Genomic DNA, 18,598 nt, shown 5'->3' on the forward strand with positions numbered 1-18,598 from the left:
TGGGCAAAAATAGATGATATGGAAATACAAAGGAAAAACAAAAACAAAAAAAAATTACTTGGGTTATGCCATATTTGCTTGATGCAGATCAACTTTACCACAAAAAAGTATAAAATTTGAGCAAAATTTAAAAAAAAAAATTGAAGCCATCATTAACCAGAATGTTAGAGGTATAGATAAAAAAGAAAATGGAAGGTTCCATGATTTTCATTTTTTTGAGTTTCATTTTTCAATTAAAATAAAAATAAAATTTATCAATATCCTATGCCACTTCTTCCCTCACCCTTCCAGTTACTTGCACCAAAACTAAAGGAAGTTATGTAAGCCAACTAAAATTTTTCCTGTATGAAAGCATGGAACTTTATAAAGTAATGTAGAGAAAAGATAAGGGATAAAATAATAGTTGATTAAATATGAATTATGAAGACATAAAAATAATAATGACCTATGAAGAAAAAACACATAAAAGTAATATCATCCTTCAATGGCTAAAGCAGTATTTCTTGAGTAAGAACGTGCATCACAATAATTTGTAGAGCTTTTTAATAGTCTACTTCCAAATTGCTATATTTTAGAGGTTGGGTCCCTGGGTGCATTTGTTTACAAGGTAGGAGGCAGGAAGAGGCAGGAAGTGAATAAAGAGCATTCTAAGATCCTCCAGAAAGTAACAGAGAACTAATTTACTTAAAATCCTAGAACATCATGAAGATGTATAATTTTTAAAAAATAATTTAAAGATTTCAAAAAGAATGTATAGTGCTAAAACTAGATGATAAAAAATGCTTAATCAAAAAAGAAAAGAGAAAAAGAAATATATAATAAGCAGAATCAACAAAAACAAATAAGAAGATGGCAGATTTAAACCTCAAAATAAAAACTAATGCAATTAGTATAGATTAATACTTTTGAAAGGTTTGGGAAACTATAGCTTTAATCTGTTTTTTAAAAATATGGATAAAGTTTTATTGAAACACAGTCACACTCATTTATTTCTGTCTGTGGCTGCTTTTGAACTACAATGGCAGAGTTGAGTGGCTGTGACACATAATAGATGTGACCCACAAAATAAAAGATAATCTGGCCTTTTATTTAAAAAAATCCCAATCCTTGCTCTAAAAACCCAGATTATCAAAATAAAAGAAAGGGAAATTTTCTATACCACTTAAATTACTATAAATAAGTAAACAAATACAAGATATACAAATGTAAATATGTGTGTTATATACTATATGAATATAAGTACATAGAAATTTTGAAAGAAAAAATATTTAAAAAAGCATATCACATAAACACCAGAAGAAAACTAGTGGAATTTATTTTAAAATAAAAAAGCATCAGTTAATATAAAAAGGGATATTTCATAATTATTAAGAAGAAAAACTGGAAGAGGAAATAATAGTTATACATTTTTATGCACCTACTAGCATAGCTCCATGTACATAAAGCTAAAACTGGTAGAAGGAAAAGGGGATATTTATAAATAAGTATTTTAACACTTCTTTCATTAACTGACAGAACAAACCTGTCTATCCATAAATAAGGATGTGAATGTTTGAACCACACAATTAAAAACTACTTAATTGATGTCTGCTATCTGTTTGTCCACCCATTCATCCATCCTTCGAGCTATCTTTCTGTCAAACTCACTCAACCACATAATATACAAAATATATATTGTTTTCAAGGGCTTATGGGGTGTTTATCAAAATGTAATATACATTGTGCAATAAAGCAAGTCTCAAAAATAATCAAAATAGGAAATCATACATAATGTGCCCTATCCATAGTAGAATTAACATTAAAATCAATAATAAAATGTACAAATATTTTGAAATTAAGCAACAAACTTGTACATAACCCATGGGCCAATGAAGTTAAAATGTAAATTAGAAAATAGTTTGAGCTGATTGAATATAAAAAATGGCATATCAAAACTAGTGAGATGCAAATAAAGAGCATACTTGGTAAAAGCATATGGCACATTTTATAATTATAAAATGATCATATTTTAAAAACACTACTTATATTACCAAGAGGCTACTAAAATTATTCATCTCAAGAAGTTAGTAGGAGGAAATAAAGATAACACTAAAAATTAATAAGGAAAACAACACAGAGATGAGGAAAGTCTAAATTGGTTCTATGAAATATCAATAAAACTGATAAACCTGTTTAGCCTGACCAGAAAGGAGGAGGGGAAAGGGAACAAACTAGCCTATCATGAATGATAAAGAACACACCACTAAGCCTATATAGATATTAAAACTAAGATTCTAACTAAAGATTTGTAATAATAATAAGAATATGTTGAAAACAACTTACTCAAAAAATGAAAAATTTATATGAAATTCACATATTTTCCAGTAATAAAAGGTCTTCACAATATATTAAAACTGACACAAGATCTACAAAAGAAAAGCGATGGCCCTATATCTGTTAAATTTGTCAGATCTCTAAATGAGAACCTTCTTCCTATTAAAGCTATAGAATATGTTCCATTCAACAATGAATTCTACAAATCATTCAGAAAAAGTAATGTGATCCTATATGAAATATTCCAAAGAAAAGCAAAGAAGGAGCAATCCCCAATTTATTTTATAAAGTCAACAATCTTTTATAAGAATGGGGAAAAATGTATATACCAATCTCTTTAAACAAAATTCTTAAAAAGAGTTTTTTTAAAAAAAGTTCTTAAAAAAACCAACTAGGATTTTTGTTTATGTGAATGCAAAGTTGGACAATTGTTAACCCATCAACGTAGTGCATCAGACTAACAGAGCAAAAGAGAAATATCATGTGTTTATCTCAAAAGATGCAGAGAAAGACAGCTACCATGAAACTATTAGTAAACTAGAAGTAGAAATTTTCTTTAGGAGCATACAAAAAATTACAGTAAGCTTTCCATCTAAATCAAGAATGAGATAAATATATCCACCATCATCACTTCAATTCAAATATGTACTTGAGATGTAGTCAGTGCAACATATCACGAAAAAGAATGGTATAGGAATTCAAAATGAAGAAATAAAAATGTCTTCTTAAGATAATGTTGAAAGCATGTAGAAAATTCCAAAGAATCAATTAGAATTAATATCTAAATTTAACATGGTCTTTAAATATAAAATTAGTAAATAAAATTAATTTTATGTCTATATACCAACAATGAACAGTTATAAAGTAAAATCGAGAAAATTATTATTAATTGCAAGAGCACCAAATGTCATTGAATAAGAATAAATCTCACAAAATTTATACAAACTCTCCACACAAAAAACTACAAAGTATTTTTGAGAGATTAAAGAAAGCCTAAATATAAAGAAGGGCATATTATGCCCATGAAAGAAAATGTCAGTTTTCCCCAAATTGATCCAGAGAGTCAATGTAATCCCAATAAAAATTCCAAAAGTTTTGTTTTACAGAGACTGATAAGATTCCAAAATGTATACAGAAGTTCAAACAGCCAGAGGAGAATCAAGACACATTAGACATGCTTGAAGTAGAACAAAATTTTAAGATTTACACTATGAGATATTAGGAATTGGTGTAAAGCCACCGTAGTTTAAAAAATGAGGGGACCCTTAATGGAAGCATAGATAAATGGCCACTGTCATAGAATAGGGTGTCTAGAAATAGACCGACAAGTATAAAGACACTGGACTGATAACAAGGTGATGCCTTCAAGTGATAGGAAAGCAACTGTCTATTCAATAAATGATGTTGGGTCACTGAGACATCTTTTTGGGAAAACAATAAATGTTAACTCTTCCTCACATCAGGAGGAAAATCAATTCCATGTGGATTACAGAATAATGTATAAAAGATGAAGCATAAAGTTTTTAGAAAATGACATATAGAAGAGTTTTGACCCTGGTATATGTAAATATTTATTAAACAGAAAACAGTTTTTCCGAATCATAAAGGAAAATATTGATAATTTATGTGTAATAAAATTAAGATATCATGTTTATTAAAATATGCTATTTTAATATACAGAGTGAAAAATAAGTCACAGGGCAGGAGAATATTTAACATATATAACTGATAAAGTACATGTACGCAGAATATATAAAGCACTTCTGCCGGGCGTGGGGGCTCATGCCTGTAATCCTAACACTTTGGGAGGCTGAGGCAGGCGGATCACCTGAGGTCAGGAGTTCGAGACCAGCCTGATCAACATAGTGAAACCCCATCTCTAGTAAACATACAAAATTAGCTGGGCATGGTGGCACATGCCTGTAATCCCAGCTACTCAGGAGGCTGAGGCTGGAGAATCACTTAAACCCAGGAGGTTGCAGTGAGCGGAGATCGCGCCATTGCACTCCAACCTGGGCAACAAGAGCAAAACTGTCTCAAAAAAAAAAAAAAAAAAGCTTCTAAAAACCATTAAAGATGAAAAAGAGCTAACCAAATATGAAAGCTGGCAATAAATACATTAAAAAGTACTTAACTTCATCAGTTTTCAGGGAAATGCAAGCTAAAATCACAATGAGATACACCACCACACATACTAGAATGGCGAAAATTATACTAACAATACCATATATTGACAAAGAGGTAGCATAATTGGAACTCATACACTGCTGACAGGGTTTAAATATTTAGCATTATTTTGAAAAACTGCAGTGGTATCTACAAATGTGAAAATGCATATTCTAGGTAATTCTACTGATATGCATACACTTGTCAGAACTGCATATGTCTGTTCCCCAAAACATATATACAAGAATGTTCATAAGTTACATTGTGTGCAATAGTAAACCAAATATTGCATGCTCTCTTTTATAAGTGGGAAATAAATGATGAGAACACGTGGACACATAGAGGGGAATAACATACACTGGGGCCTTTCGAACGGTGGAGGTTGGGAGGAGGGAGAGTATCAAGAAAAAAGACTAACAGGTCCTAGACTTAATATCTGGGTGATGAAATAATCTATACAACCAACACCCATGACTCAAGTTTACCTATTTAACAAATCTGCATTTGTAACCCTGAACTTAAAATGAAAGTTTAAAAAAAGTTGGAAAATGATTGACCACCAAAAATAAAATAGGTAAATAAATGTGCAATTTCACACAATGGACTACTATACAGCTATGAAAATAAATTAAATATTGTTACACCAGCAACATGAATGAATATCAGGCTATTACTATGAGTGAAGAAAAGCTAGACACAAAATAATATGTATTATATAATTTCATTATACAAATTTTTAAAACAAGCAAAACTAACAGTGTTAGATACTGGGGTAATGATTGTCTTTGGATAGACAGTCTAGCTGTGACTGAAAAAGGCATATTGGAGCTTCTGGGATTTTGGTAATATTTTATTTCTTGACCAAGCAGTTTTTACTAGTTTGTCCACTTTGTAAGGTTCACCAATCTGTGAATGTATCATCTCTCTCTCTCTCTCCTTCAGCTCATGCTGCAGACTGAATTGTGTCCCTTCAAATTCATATGTTAAAGCCTTTACCCCCTTGTGATTGTATTTGGAGATGGTGGGGCCTTTGGGAGGTAACTAAGATTAAACTCATGAGCATGGGGCCATAATCTGGTGGAATCACTGGCTTTAGAGGAAGCCACATTAGACCTCTTGCAGTTATGCGTACAAGTATACTCTGTGCCTGTAGAAAATCTCAAAGAATCTACAGGAATTAATAACTAAACTTAAGATGGTCTTTGGATATAAAATTTCAATCATAATTGAACAGTAATATGTGTTCCTATTGTTATATGATATACAGTTTTCTCTAGTCCAACCTGAGATCCAGGTATATAATCCAGGTACTGTATAATGGAATTAGTGTATATGATTATAAATTATTGAAAAATTTATTTCCACAGATTTCTAGGAAATTCTATAATCTATAATAATCAATACATTTAGATTTTAACTCTATAGTGGGTATCAAATATTGCAAATCTTTCTAACATACTTTCGTTCACTGATTTTTTTTTCTTTTTTAGGTTTTTACTCTCTTCTAAGTTGTTCTTGCCTCTGTTTAGCCAATTTGGACTGTTTCTCAAGAATATATACTCAGATATGGACTGTAATTATACCCCTCAGTTTAATTCTCTTAAATACCATCCCCCTCTACAAAAAAAAAGAGAAAGATAAAGCTACTAAAAGCAAGCATTGGTTTTTTATGTGTACACCTGAGTCTTGAAATACAAGACTTCGAAGTGATAATAGAGTGCTTTGCATTTGCATTGTGTACTTTCCTTTCTAAAGCACTTTACATAATTTAACTCATTGTATCTGATTACATATTTTATTATCATATTATTTAATGCAGTATATAAAAACATAAAACTATTCTTTAAAATACTCGTTTCATTCTGCTTCTACATTAGCAGTCTCAACTCATCTATATTTTGATCAGTTATCTGCTATTCTTTCTTTTGAACATTTCATTTCAAAGCCAGAGTTAAAGAGTAATTGTAAATGTAGCATGGTTTTCTCCCTAGTTATTTCAAAGTTAATTTGTTGTCTTGATGGTATATTTTACTTTTTCTGGCATTTTCCTCACTGTAGTGTTAACCCTGGTTTTAAAATAATCAGTGTGGCTATTCTAAAGAGTCTTAATTGATTACTACCTTATTGCTCACAGCTCATTCTTCATCCTCTGTTACTAATTTTAAATCCTTTCCTTACACTCTGCCATTTGAAACTATAGATTTTCAATATTTTTTATACATTGATTCACCAAACCTCTCACCCTTGAGCAACAATCTCTTATGACGTGATTTTGTGTCTGTCCTCTATTCCCCCACATTTTGACCTTTGGTAAGGTTTTACCCTGAAACATCATCTCTTTTTTGAGCAGCATTGACAATCCCTGCTACAAGATTGAATATTCTCCACAATGATTTCAATTGCTGCCTTTCAATTGTTTGGGCTTACTGTTCCATAAAGCAATAAAATACTCTCTACACAAAGATATTCCACATCAAGTTGGTAGCAAGTAAACAGAATTAACTTATAAAAGACAAAGGATTAAAGTTGCTTAATGGAATTGTCTGGTTCTAAGCAATCTCCTAAAATTTTCTGTTTTAAATCATCATCAACAAACATTTATTGAGCATCCTAATAAGAATGTTCATTAATAAGCACACTAGTTTTATTTTGCAAGTTTAGTTTATAAATCATTCTTCACACATATTACATAAAATATAATAGCCGTCTTTTTCATTCACATCATGTTTTCTTTATTTCTTATTCACTCTAACCTTGATATTTTTATTGATTGTAAAAATTAATGTTTCGCATCTATTTTTTTCCTAAGAATTGTTATCTTTTGACATAATCACTGTGATTATGTTCTTACAGTAGCTGTGAAAAATGTACTGTATTCTATAAACATATATTATTACCAATGGGCGACAGAGGCAGACAAAGAAATATTGGCTAATAAGGACCAGAACTTAGACAAGAAGGGCTTGGTTATTATCTCAGAACCCATGGATGAAAAGATTGGGTTAGAGGGGTCAGAACCTTGGCCAAAGTCTGTGCCATGGAATGAGAAACCAACTTGACATCCTTAGGCTTTGTGTCTCCATCCAAATCTCATCTTGAATTACAATCCCCATTATCCCCACCTGCCAAAGGAGAGACCGGGTGGAAGTAATTGAATGATGGGGGTGGTTTTCTCCATGCTGTTCTTGTGGTAGTGAGAGAGTTCTCACGAGATCTGATGCTTTTATAAGGGGTTCTTCCCTCCTTTACCCAGCACTTCTCCTTCCTGCCGTTTTTGTGAAGAAGGTGCCTGGTTTCCTCTTTACCTTCTGCCATGAATGTAAGTTTCCTGAGGTTTCCACAGCCATGCTGAACTGTGAGTCAATTAAACCACTTTCTTTTATAAATTACCCAGTCTCAAGGAGTTCTTTATAGCAGTGTGAAAATGGACTAATACAAGTTGAAACATTGATGTCAAGAATGAACTAGTATCTTTGAAAGCACAGGCTCTTCATGCACTTTGTTTTCTAGGCCTGAATTGAGATAAGAGAATTGAAATAAAGTGTAGGTGGAACTAAAGTCACAGGCCAAGCACATAGGTGTGAGTTCTTGGAATTGAGGAACAGAGTCACGTTCTCAGTAATATGGTGAAATAGTCACATCATCCCGCTCTGTTCCTCCCGGGATGTGAATCATCCCTTCGTTCAGCATATTCACTTTGTATAAGCTACCAGCCAGTCAGTCATTTGGTAGCCATCTCAGTTATCAGTTCAACTGTTGAGGTATTGCAGTACCTGTTTTCAATAACTCTTATTTTACTTAACAGTGGCTCCAAAACACAAAAGCAGTGATGCTGGCATATTGTTATAATTCTATTTTATTATTACTTTTGTCAATCTTGTACTGTGCCTAATGTATACATTTTATTATAAGTATGCATGTATAAGCAAAAACATAGTATATATAGGGCTCAGCACTATCCACCATTTCAGGCATCCACTAGGGGTCTTAAAAAGTATCTCTAGAGGATAAGGGAGGACTATTGTAGTGATAAATTGGAAAAAAAATCAGTCTGGCTGATAATCACAGTTTTTTTTTTTTTTTAACAGAACATTAGTGAAATTTGCATTGAGATATAACGTCAAGAGAAGAAAATATTTTAAACTTGACACACACAAGTCACACTTAGACTCACAATAGACCAAATCCTCTCCTGAGTGACTGCTGCCTTTTAGGAATGACATTCTAGCTCTACTTTGCTCCTCTTTCTCTCCTTAAATCACTTTCACTTTCAAGTTTTTAAAATATTTTACCATATCTACTAAGAACACTTCATTATGACTATCTTTGTTCTCCTTCTTGTTACATTGACTTTCCTATGCATAGCTCTTTCACTAGTTCCTTGAACTTTGCTGCATTTCTCCTGATGCCTCATAATTCATCTGTGAATGTTTCTACTTGCAATTTTTCTAGGTATATGTATGTGTAACCTGTATATGGTTTTGAGCTCTGTTTAGTAATCCCAGTAATAAAGTGTAGTAATCTGTTAAAGGAAGTAAGTACTTCTCACTCCTTGCTTTTATGAGTTGTGTATTGACTTTAACTCATTCGGTTTTAAATAAAATCTCCTGAAGTAAAATAATTTTCTTCCAAGTATTTTTCCCCACTTTACTTGTAATATTAATTCTTTTGGGTGTTTATCCTAAATCATATAACTCTAAAGCAGGGATGGCATATACTTGGCAATAAGGGATGCATGTCTCTCCCTACAACTACAGTTTTATAAAGCACCTAAGAAAATCCAGTGGTCTCTTCCCTACTCAACAAACCCACATCCTACTCCTCAGATGTCACAAAGTTCAGCACTTTTAAGTGTTTCTTCTGATATTTATCTCTGTATTTAAATAATATGTTTTTACTTAGATTTGTTTGTAGATTTTGAGAATGAAGCTCTATTGAACACCTTCTCATGCATACATATTCCCTTCTCCATCCCTCACACTGTTTTTATACCAATGTATGTGCTTATACCAATGCTGAGCATTTAACTTTTATGAGTGCATAATTTTTATTCATAACTAGGCCATATTTTTTTTACCATAATTGCACATCTTTTTTACATGTCTTTGTTTCTCATACAGTTAATATTGATCCTCTGTTTGGTTTGCTTAGTTTTTCATGAAAATATTACTAATATAGACCCAAACATTTTGCCCATAGGAATAAAATACCTTCCATCAATAAGTTTAAATACTTTTTACCAATCTTCAATTTCATTTTCTTATTCAGATATATCCCTCCCTAAACTGCCTGTCCTCCTGTATTTACTAGTTGCTCGCTAAACCTCACATACCACTGTCTTCTTGAGATCTCCCTTCCTTATGAGTCTAGGGCTTATTGCATTCTTCTTTCTTGAATACTCTGATTTTTATATCTTGATGAGTTTTCTCATTGCTAGATTATTTTCATAAGTTTACTGAGAAATTCACAAGGAGGGTAAGTTTGAGATTTGGCATAGCTGAACTCGTTACCTTCAGACTTGATTTACAGTTCCTAGTTCCCAGGTTGGAAATCGTATTTCCCTAGAGTTGTGAAGATATTATATGGCAAAGATATACACTTTGTTGTATGGCAAAACATATACTGCTTCATTTTTCTATTGACCTTCCTTACTAGTAGGGAACACCTGCCTGAGCGCTAGTGATGTATGCAATTTCCAGCTCTGGTCCTTAAAACCTCCACAGAAATTGCCCTCTTTCGTTAAATTGCAGCCTAATTGTGATTAGTGAACTCTAAGGCCATAGGTGACAGCAGAAGTACTATATGAGAAGACCTAGGCTCCTCAAGTACTATCACAGATAGGTCTGAGTCATGCGCAATAATTAAAACTCATTTGTTGAGCCACTGGGATTTGAAAATTGCATGTTACAGAAATCAGTTTGTGCTCACTAATACACATGTTCCATTGTTTTCTAGCTCCAAGATATGCTGCTAAGACACCTAATGCTATTCCATTGCCTGATCCTTTGTGTATCACCTAACTAGTTTTCATTTTGTCCGTTGGTTCCATATATATGGATATATTTATGTGTGTATGTGTAGACATATATATATATATATAAACACATATATACACACACGTGAGTGTGTATATATTTTTATTTCTTACGCTGGGCAATCTGTAGGTCATTTCGATTTGAAGACACATGTCCTTCAATTCTTGTGCTTTTTTATTAACTGGTTTGTTTCACATAGGTAATAGACTCTAGAATGATGTTTGTTTATCTTTTCTTTCCAATATTATATCTCTTTGCTTTGTAGTTCTACATTCAGGGAGATGTCTTCAAATTGATCAGATTTAAGTTCTACTTTTAAAATTGCATTTATTTGTATAATTATTACTTTTTAATGACAAAATCATATATATTTATGGTATGCAACAAGTTGTTTTGAAATAAGTATACATGGTAGAATGGCTAAATCCAGCTAATCAGCATATGTAATTAAAATCTCTCAACAGTTTTTGTATATGCAATACATTGTTTTTAACTACAGTCATCAAAAGATGTACAAAAGATCTCTTGAAGTTTTTCTTTCCTACCTGAAATCTTGTATCCCTTGATCCATGCATCCTCATTCCCCTGCTTCCCCAAGCCCCTGGTGACCACATTTTACTTTCTGCCTCTATGAGTTCAACTTTTGGACTCATATTGTTCATGTTTTCACAAATGAAAGGATTTTGTTCTTTTTTCTTTAATAACCGAATAGTATTTTACTATGTATGTTTCTTGTATACTTAGGTTAATTCCATATCTTGGCTATCGTAAATAGTATTGCAATTAATGTGACAGTTCAGACATCTCTTCAACATACTGATTTCAAATCTTTGGGGTACATACCCACAAGTAGGATTGCTAGATCATATGGTAATTCTATTTTTGTTTGTTTTTTTAGGAACCCCTGTACTGTTCACCAAAATGGCTGTATTAATTTACATTCCTACCAACAGTATACAAAGCTTCCCTTTTCTCTACATTCTTGCCAACACTTCGTCTTTTGATAAGAGCCATTATAACAGGTATTATGGTTTTAATTGCAATTGCCTGATGATCAGCGATGTTGAGCATTTTTTCATATACCTGTTAGTCTTTTGTATTTCTTCCTTTGAGAAATGTCTATGCTGGTTCTTTGCCCATTTTTAAATCAAATTACTTATGTTTTTGCTATTGAGGTTTTTTTTAAATATATTTTGAATATTAACCCCTTATCAGGTGTAAATATCTTCTTCCATTCTGTAAGTTGTCTCTTTACTCTGTTGATGGTTTCCTTTTTCATGTAGTTTTTATTGTTTCATTCATGTTTTAAATTTTCAGTAATTATTTTCTTGTTTCTGAATTTTACTTTTTAAATAACCTTCTGTTCCTATTTCATGATTTCAGTATTTCTTTTATTACTCTGGGTTTATTTTTTTCAAAACCTATTCATTTCACTTAGTATAAAAGCCAAATTGCTTACATTTTTCTGACAGCCTTATAATACAGTATACTCTCTAGCCATCCTTTACCTCTCTGATCTTATCTACTGCATTTCCAGGTGCTCTGGCATTTTATTTGTACTGGTTTCCCTAATGTACTTTGGATCCAGCAGACACTTGCCATTTCCTTTTTCCCCAAGTATCTACATGACTTTCTCCCTCATCTGCATTAGGTCTTTATTCAAATGTCACATTCTCACAGATGTTCTGTGAAACCTATTGAATATTCTGCCCCACCTTCCCAGTTTCCCTTCTGTTTTAGTTTTCTTCATTGCAGTTATTATTTTTTACTGATTTATCTTATTTATTGTCTGATTATCCCCAGTAGAATAGATGTTCTGTTAGAGTGGGCTTTTAATTTTAACAGACAAATCCCCAATTCATAGAGCTTTCATGGAAAATATTGGTGCTCAAATATTTTAAGGGATCTTGAAATCACATCTGCATCCAATGCACAGTAAAGAAAACCCTCTAAATTAAAACATAAAAGTTGTTTTGCTGAAAAACTTGCAAAATCTTAAGGATAACAAATAGTCGTTCTTGGAGACTCCTTCAACAGGTATAGCATGAATTATTTCCAACAGTAACATTTTCTGGGTCCAGTGTTTATTTATTTTGATTCCTGCATTTCAACATCAACTTTTTGCAATCACCTTCAGAAATACACATCTTTTGACCCAGAATAGTGCGTAGTCTTTGTTGTTTGGATGGTCAATATTGAGATCAGCAAAATATTGCTCTCTTTCTCTTGATTTTTTCCTTCCCATTACATACCTTTACTCATTAATTATTAAACTTTCTCCTTTTTAGTCTTACAGTTTTTTCTTATTTACTCAATCTGCATTGATAAATACTTACTGTTTTACAAGTTCTTATTCAGAAATTGTGAGGGAAGGGGAAGCGTGGAGATACAGAAACAGCCAAAGATATAATGTTCATTTCCTATCTATGTTCCTTTACTTGACTAGTATAGAAAAACAAAAATCAAAAAAACAAAAACAAAAATAATCTATCTTTTCCGTAAGTCTCTAAGATAATTTCATTATATGGTTGCTTTGCATACTTCATTTTATTTACTAGTTTTATTAAAACTGTAGACAATTGAATTAAATATTTTCTTTTATATGTGTGCTGCAAAGTATGCTGTTCTTTGTCATACAGTATTAATCCCTTATTATCTTTACACCTCAGATGTCAAATAGAACAAAACTGAAACATGTGCAAAAGTATTGTGGTGCCAGAGCAATGGTACATGTGTGGAACTGAGAGAAAAGGACCACTGTAGTAGGAACTATGGTATTGCAACCCTAAACTCCCTTATCCAGTTTCTGAAAGTGCTGCCAGCAGAGAGCCTACAGCTGTCAGCCACTTTAGGGATTGCTTCATCTGTGGGAAACTATTTGCCCAAGGCCAAATCCTTTCCTTGGAAAGCCTATATCCAATGACTGATTAATGGATGACTTTGAAGGTTTGTCCACCTTTATACCCAACTCAGGACATTTGTGAAGCACCATGGAGTGAGCAAAAGCTGCCATTGAGCCTGCCTCTTAGCTTGATTCCTCCCTCTGCCCAGTCCTACTCCCCTCCCATTCCTTCCATCATTGTCAACCCCAAGGACATTCTTTAGCGATTATTCTGCAGGCTAAATTTCCTGTCAGAGTCTGCTCCTTTTAACAACCAAACAACACCAGTTTTCATAAGATCTTGTGCCTTCTTTCTGCAAACATTTAACCTGAACTTCAAGTCCCATATGCTTGAAATGTGATATTTTAAAAATCACTTCATCATAAAGTAATTGTTTTTCAATCTTTTGTATTAATAATATAATTCATGGTCAGCAGCATTGTTTTATGTTGTTTGTATAAGGTAATATATTGTTTCCAAAAATGTTTCTAAAAAACATTCTGGCCAGGTGCTGTGGCTCACACCTGTAATCCTAGCACTTTGGGAGGCTGAAGCGGGCAGATCATGAGGTCAGGAGTTTGAGACCAGCCTGATCAACATGGTGAAACCCTGTCTCTACTAAAAACACAAAAATTAGCCGGGCGTGGTGGCATGTGTCTGTAGTCCCAGCTGCTCGGGAGGCTGAGGCAGGAGAATCACTTGAACCTGGGAGGTGGAGGTTGCAGTGAGCCGAGATCGTGTCACTGCACTCCAGTGTTGCAGACAGAGCGAGACTCTGTCTCAAAAAAGAAAAAAAGAAAAAAGAAAAAAGAAAAAAGTTCTTTATCTCATTCATCTCCATTCAATAATTACTGAAGACTACAGAAGTCTTCAGAAACATTCAGGTGTGAGATATAACATGAACTGAGAAGTTGGAGGTATGTCAGGGAAAGCTTCTATGAGGAAGAGATGCTGAATTTAAATACTGAAGCATTAGAAATATTAGGCATATTTCATTACTCAGGTTAGGTTAGGCTGTGCTGTGGTATAAATAAAGTGGACCAGGACCCTAAAGGTGTACTTCTTTCTCATGCTACATTATGATGCAGAATGATGGCTCTTCAGGGTAACTACCCTTTCAAGAGTCTTGGTTCCTTCAAGGTCCATCATCTTGGCTTCATCATCTCAGATTCCTTTTAGTCCAGATGTACAAATGAGGGAGAGTAAGCTTGGCAGATGGAACAATATGTTTTCACCTAACTCTGAAGGTTTCGTACATCATTTTGAGCACAATTTTTTATCCAGACTACTTACACGATTCTATCCTCATCCAAGGGAGCCTGTGAAATATTTATAAGGAAAAGGAAATGGAATTTATGGAGTGAATAGAAAGCCTCTGAAACGGAAGTGTTAAAGTGGAAAGTACTTCAGATGGAAGGAAAAGCAAGTACAAATACACATTGTTAAGAGACAGCATGGCACATATAGCATAAGACGAGATAAGGAGGGGTACAGGATGAGGGCAAAGAGGTCATTGAGGATCACATTATAAAGGGGACTGTATGGCATAGTAAATATTTTTTCCCTTACCTGAGACATAGACTTGTTATTAACATGTTTTAAGCAAGAGAGTGATATGATTAGAATTCTTGTTACAGAATTGCTTTAGACTTTGCAGAGAACAGAAAGGGGGAAGAAGGCAGAACAGGGCAAAAAGTTTGCAGACAGGGAGGTTAATAAGAGTATATAATATGCTTTCTGTGGGATGTAAATGTTGTTCCATGATATTAACTATGTAACTGAATATTTATTTTTTAAACAAACACTCTAAGTGCTCCAATAATTTGTAGTCTACACAGAGAAATTATGTAGAGCTTCTTTATCATGCCAATTTATGATTTATCTCTTTGGAATAATTTGTTTCATACTGAACTCTTATAATTTAGGTTTAAGTTCAGCTTTACAAAATAGAATCTTAAGCAAGAATGACTTAAATAATATACATGTACATTTCTCCCTAATGTGAAATAATTCTGTAGATTATTATAGCACTGGACTGATGGTTTTATGGGCACTGGGAGCCTGGGATTCTTTCTAACACACGGCATTGCCATCATGGTCCCAAACGACTGTTAAAGCTTCAGTCATTGCATCTGTGTTTCAAGTAACAGAAAATTAAACAAGGATTGTAAAAGGGTGCTATACCTTGGATATCTAACTCCCCCAAATTTCATTTGATCTCCAGTGTTGGAGGTGGGTCTTAATGGGAGATGTCTGGGTCATTGGTGCTGTCCTCACAGTAATGAGTGAGTTCTCATTCTATTAGTTCCTTCATGAAAAGGTGGTTATAAAGAGATGGGTGCCCTCCTCCATTCTCTCTTGCCTTTTCTCTCACCATGTATGTCTGCCCACACTGGCTTCCCTTCCCCTTCTGCCATGAATGGAAGCAGCCTGAGGCCTTCACCAGAGGCAGATGCTGGTGTCTTGCTTCTTGTACAGCCTACAGAACCATGAGCCACATAAATCTCTTTTCTTTATAGATTCCCAGGCCCAGGTATTCCTTTGTAGCAGCACCAATGGACCAAGACAAAGGGTATGCCTCCATCTTTGCAAGAAGACTTCTTGGAAGTTCTCTATCACTTATCCACCTGTACCTCAGTGACCAGACTTACTCACATGACCACACCTAGTTGAAACAGAAGTTGTTTCTTTACTTGTGTGGCAATGTGCTCAGCTAAAATAAAAATTATATTAATTGTGGCCGGGCGTGGTGGGTCAAGCCTGTAATCCCAGCACTTTGGGAGGCCGAGGCAGGCGGATCACGAGGTCAGGAGATCGAGACCATCCTGGCTAACACGGTGAAACCCCGTCTCTACTAAAAGATACAAAAAATTAGCTGGGCGCGGTGGCGGCTGCCTGTAGTCCCAGCTGCTCGGGAGGCTGAGGCAGGAGAATGGCGTGAACCCGTGAGGCGGAGCTTGCAGTGAGCCGAAATCACGCCACTGCACTCCAGCCTTGGCGACAGAGCGAGACTTCGTCTCAAAAAAAAAAAAAAAAAAAAAAAAAATATATATATATGTGTGTGTGTGTTAGATAATATTTGCTAAGCAACCAGATGTCTCTGCCACTACCTTTTCAATTAGCTACCATTACCCTTTTAAGTTTATTTTATTTACTACCCCATTTTAGCGTTTCTTTATGAAGATTCAGATCCCCATTTATTGCTTTACTAGGAAATGTAATTCGAGGACAGAATTCATTCTCCTGGCCTTCCATGTGGTGAGCTTTCTTTACAAGACCTCTGTTTACACCATTCCCACTGTTCAGGTAAGGAACAATAAATTGCTAATTGGTGGTTGACAAAGTATGATATTCATTATCAAGGTTTCTTTTCTTGGATAGAGGTAATCTAAAAATAAAATAAAAACCTGTGAGATTAACTTTCATTTCTCTCCTCTGTGCTTGTGATCAGTATGAGGCAAGGATCTTGTGTGAGTCTGTTCTTCACACCTTGAGTGAGATATCTTATGGTCTAGGCTTACAGATGGGAACATACGAAAACACATTTGGGCACAGATTTAAAGCCACAGTCTAATCATTTTTATATTACAGTTGATGCTCATCTTTTGATACTTTGTTTCTGGATTTTATTTTTCAGTGGGTCACAAGTTAAGGAAGGTAATATGCACATGGTGCCTAATTCCTCATTATTCTGGAGATTCTGACCAGAGATTCCAAAAACAAAGCTTATAGGAGTCAGGTCAAGAATGTAATGAATAGAGCTACTTCATGAAAGAGGACAGACAAACTTAAGAGTCATATAAAGAGGAGGCGCCTTCTCAGCTCTAGTCGATGATTACCAGGTAGAAATTCTGATTTGTGATTATGCGATTTTTCAGTTTTGGGGGAGCAACTAGAAATGTAGATTTTCATATTAAATTACCTGGTTTTGTAAAATATTCATCAAATTTAACAATCAAAGCAATACTGTGTGAACAAAACAAAACCTGTCTGTAGAGTCCCAAGATAACAGTTTATTCTAAAAGCCTATCATTATGTAAAAATCCCACAGTGTTTGTTCAGGCAGGGTGGGTTATTATTTTTCTAGTACAAGGGGTTCACATGATTGTGACTAGGCATTTTAGAATGGGGAAGAAAATATGACTTTAGAGAGAAAGTCCCCTAGCAATATGAAAATATCCATGGCTAAAAGTAAGGACTACTCAATGCAGTCTGTGTTTAAAGAAACACACTGGTTGGAAAGAGAATTTGCCTTTGACATTTTTTTCTTTTAATGATATTCCCCGCACCCCCTTGTTTGGTAGTAGTGACTGAATTTTATATAATTATAACTAAGAAAATGATAATGTTTAAAAACTTTGTCAAAAGCTTATTTACCACAGATACTCAGGAGGTAGGAAAGAGGTAATACAAATATTCCTACAGATGAAGCAGTTAGCCTTGCTTCAGAGGCATAGTAGGGCTTTAAAAATGGAAACCAGCTAAGGCATTGTCATAGGAAACATTGCTAAGACTCTGCTGTGGCATGGACAACTCACAGGAAAAAAAAAACAAAACAATTTTTGGCATATCCTCTCTCATACTCTCTCTTTCTTCTTCTTTCTAGCAGAGAGAGTATATTTAAAAGAGTCATTGCATATTTTTTAAAATTTCACCACACATTCATGCATCGATGTCTTTTTTTTTTTTTTTTTAATCCAACTTTAGAACGCAGGGCTAAGTGTATTTTTTCAAATAATGGAGGTCAGGGATAAGCCATAGAGGTTGCAGCCCTGCTCCGGGAGGAATGCTCACATTTCATTACCTGGTAATTTCAGTTAGTGAGGTACCAAATCCAAAATTTTATATAAAATCTACAATATTAATTTTACCTTATTTCTCCAATTTTATTTCTTTTTAATGTTATATAAAATGTTCAATTCTGGCATGTAGAAAAAGAAAAAATTTAAGTATGTGAGAATCAGTCTATGGAAGATAGAATTAAATAGAAGCATAATCATTTTAGTATTACTTGTATAGAAAGCGAATATCATTCCAGAACCAAATATTATATTATTGCTTATTATATTGTCCATTACATCATTGCTGATACATTTATTTTTTAACATTTAGCTAATTCAATCAGATCCAATGATGAAAGTACTATCAACAGATATGTAACATTTCCTTTTGTTATTCCTATTTCATTAATGGGCATTTACC

General features: G+C 34.0%; 1 pseudogene across 1 annotated transcript in view; it reads right to left on the reverse strand.

Annotated features, from left to right (window-relative positions):
* Positions 1-2,422: 2,422 nt before the first annotated feature.
* LOC126955192 (calponin-2-like) overlaps positions 2,423-18,598 on the reverse strand; it is a 760,934-nt pseudogene continuing 744,758 nt past the window's right edge. The window contains exon 2 of the transcript XR_007725830.1: positions 2,423-2,433. The product of XR_007725830.1 is annotated as a calponin-2-like (transcript). The remainder of the gene's footprint in view (positions 2,434-18,598) is intronic.

This window comes from Macaca thibetana, chromosome 5 (genome assembly GCF_024542745.1).
Source record: "Macaca thibetana thibetana isolate TM-01 chromosome 5, ASM2454274v1, whole genome shotgun sequence".
NCBI lineage: Eukaryota > Metazoa > Chordata > Mammalia > Primates > Cercopithecidae > Macaca > Macaca thibetana.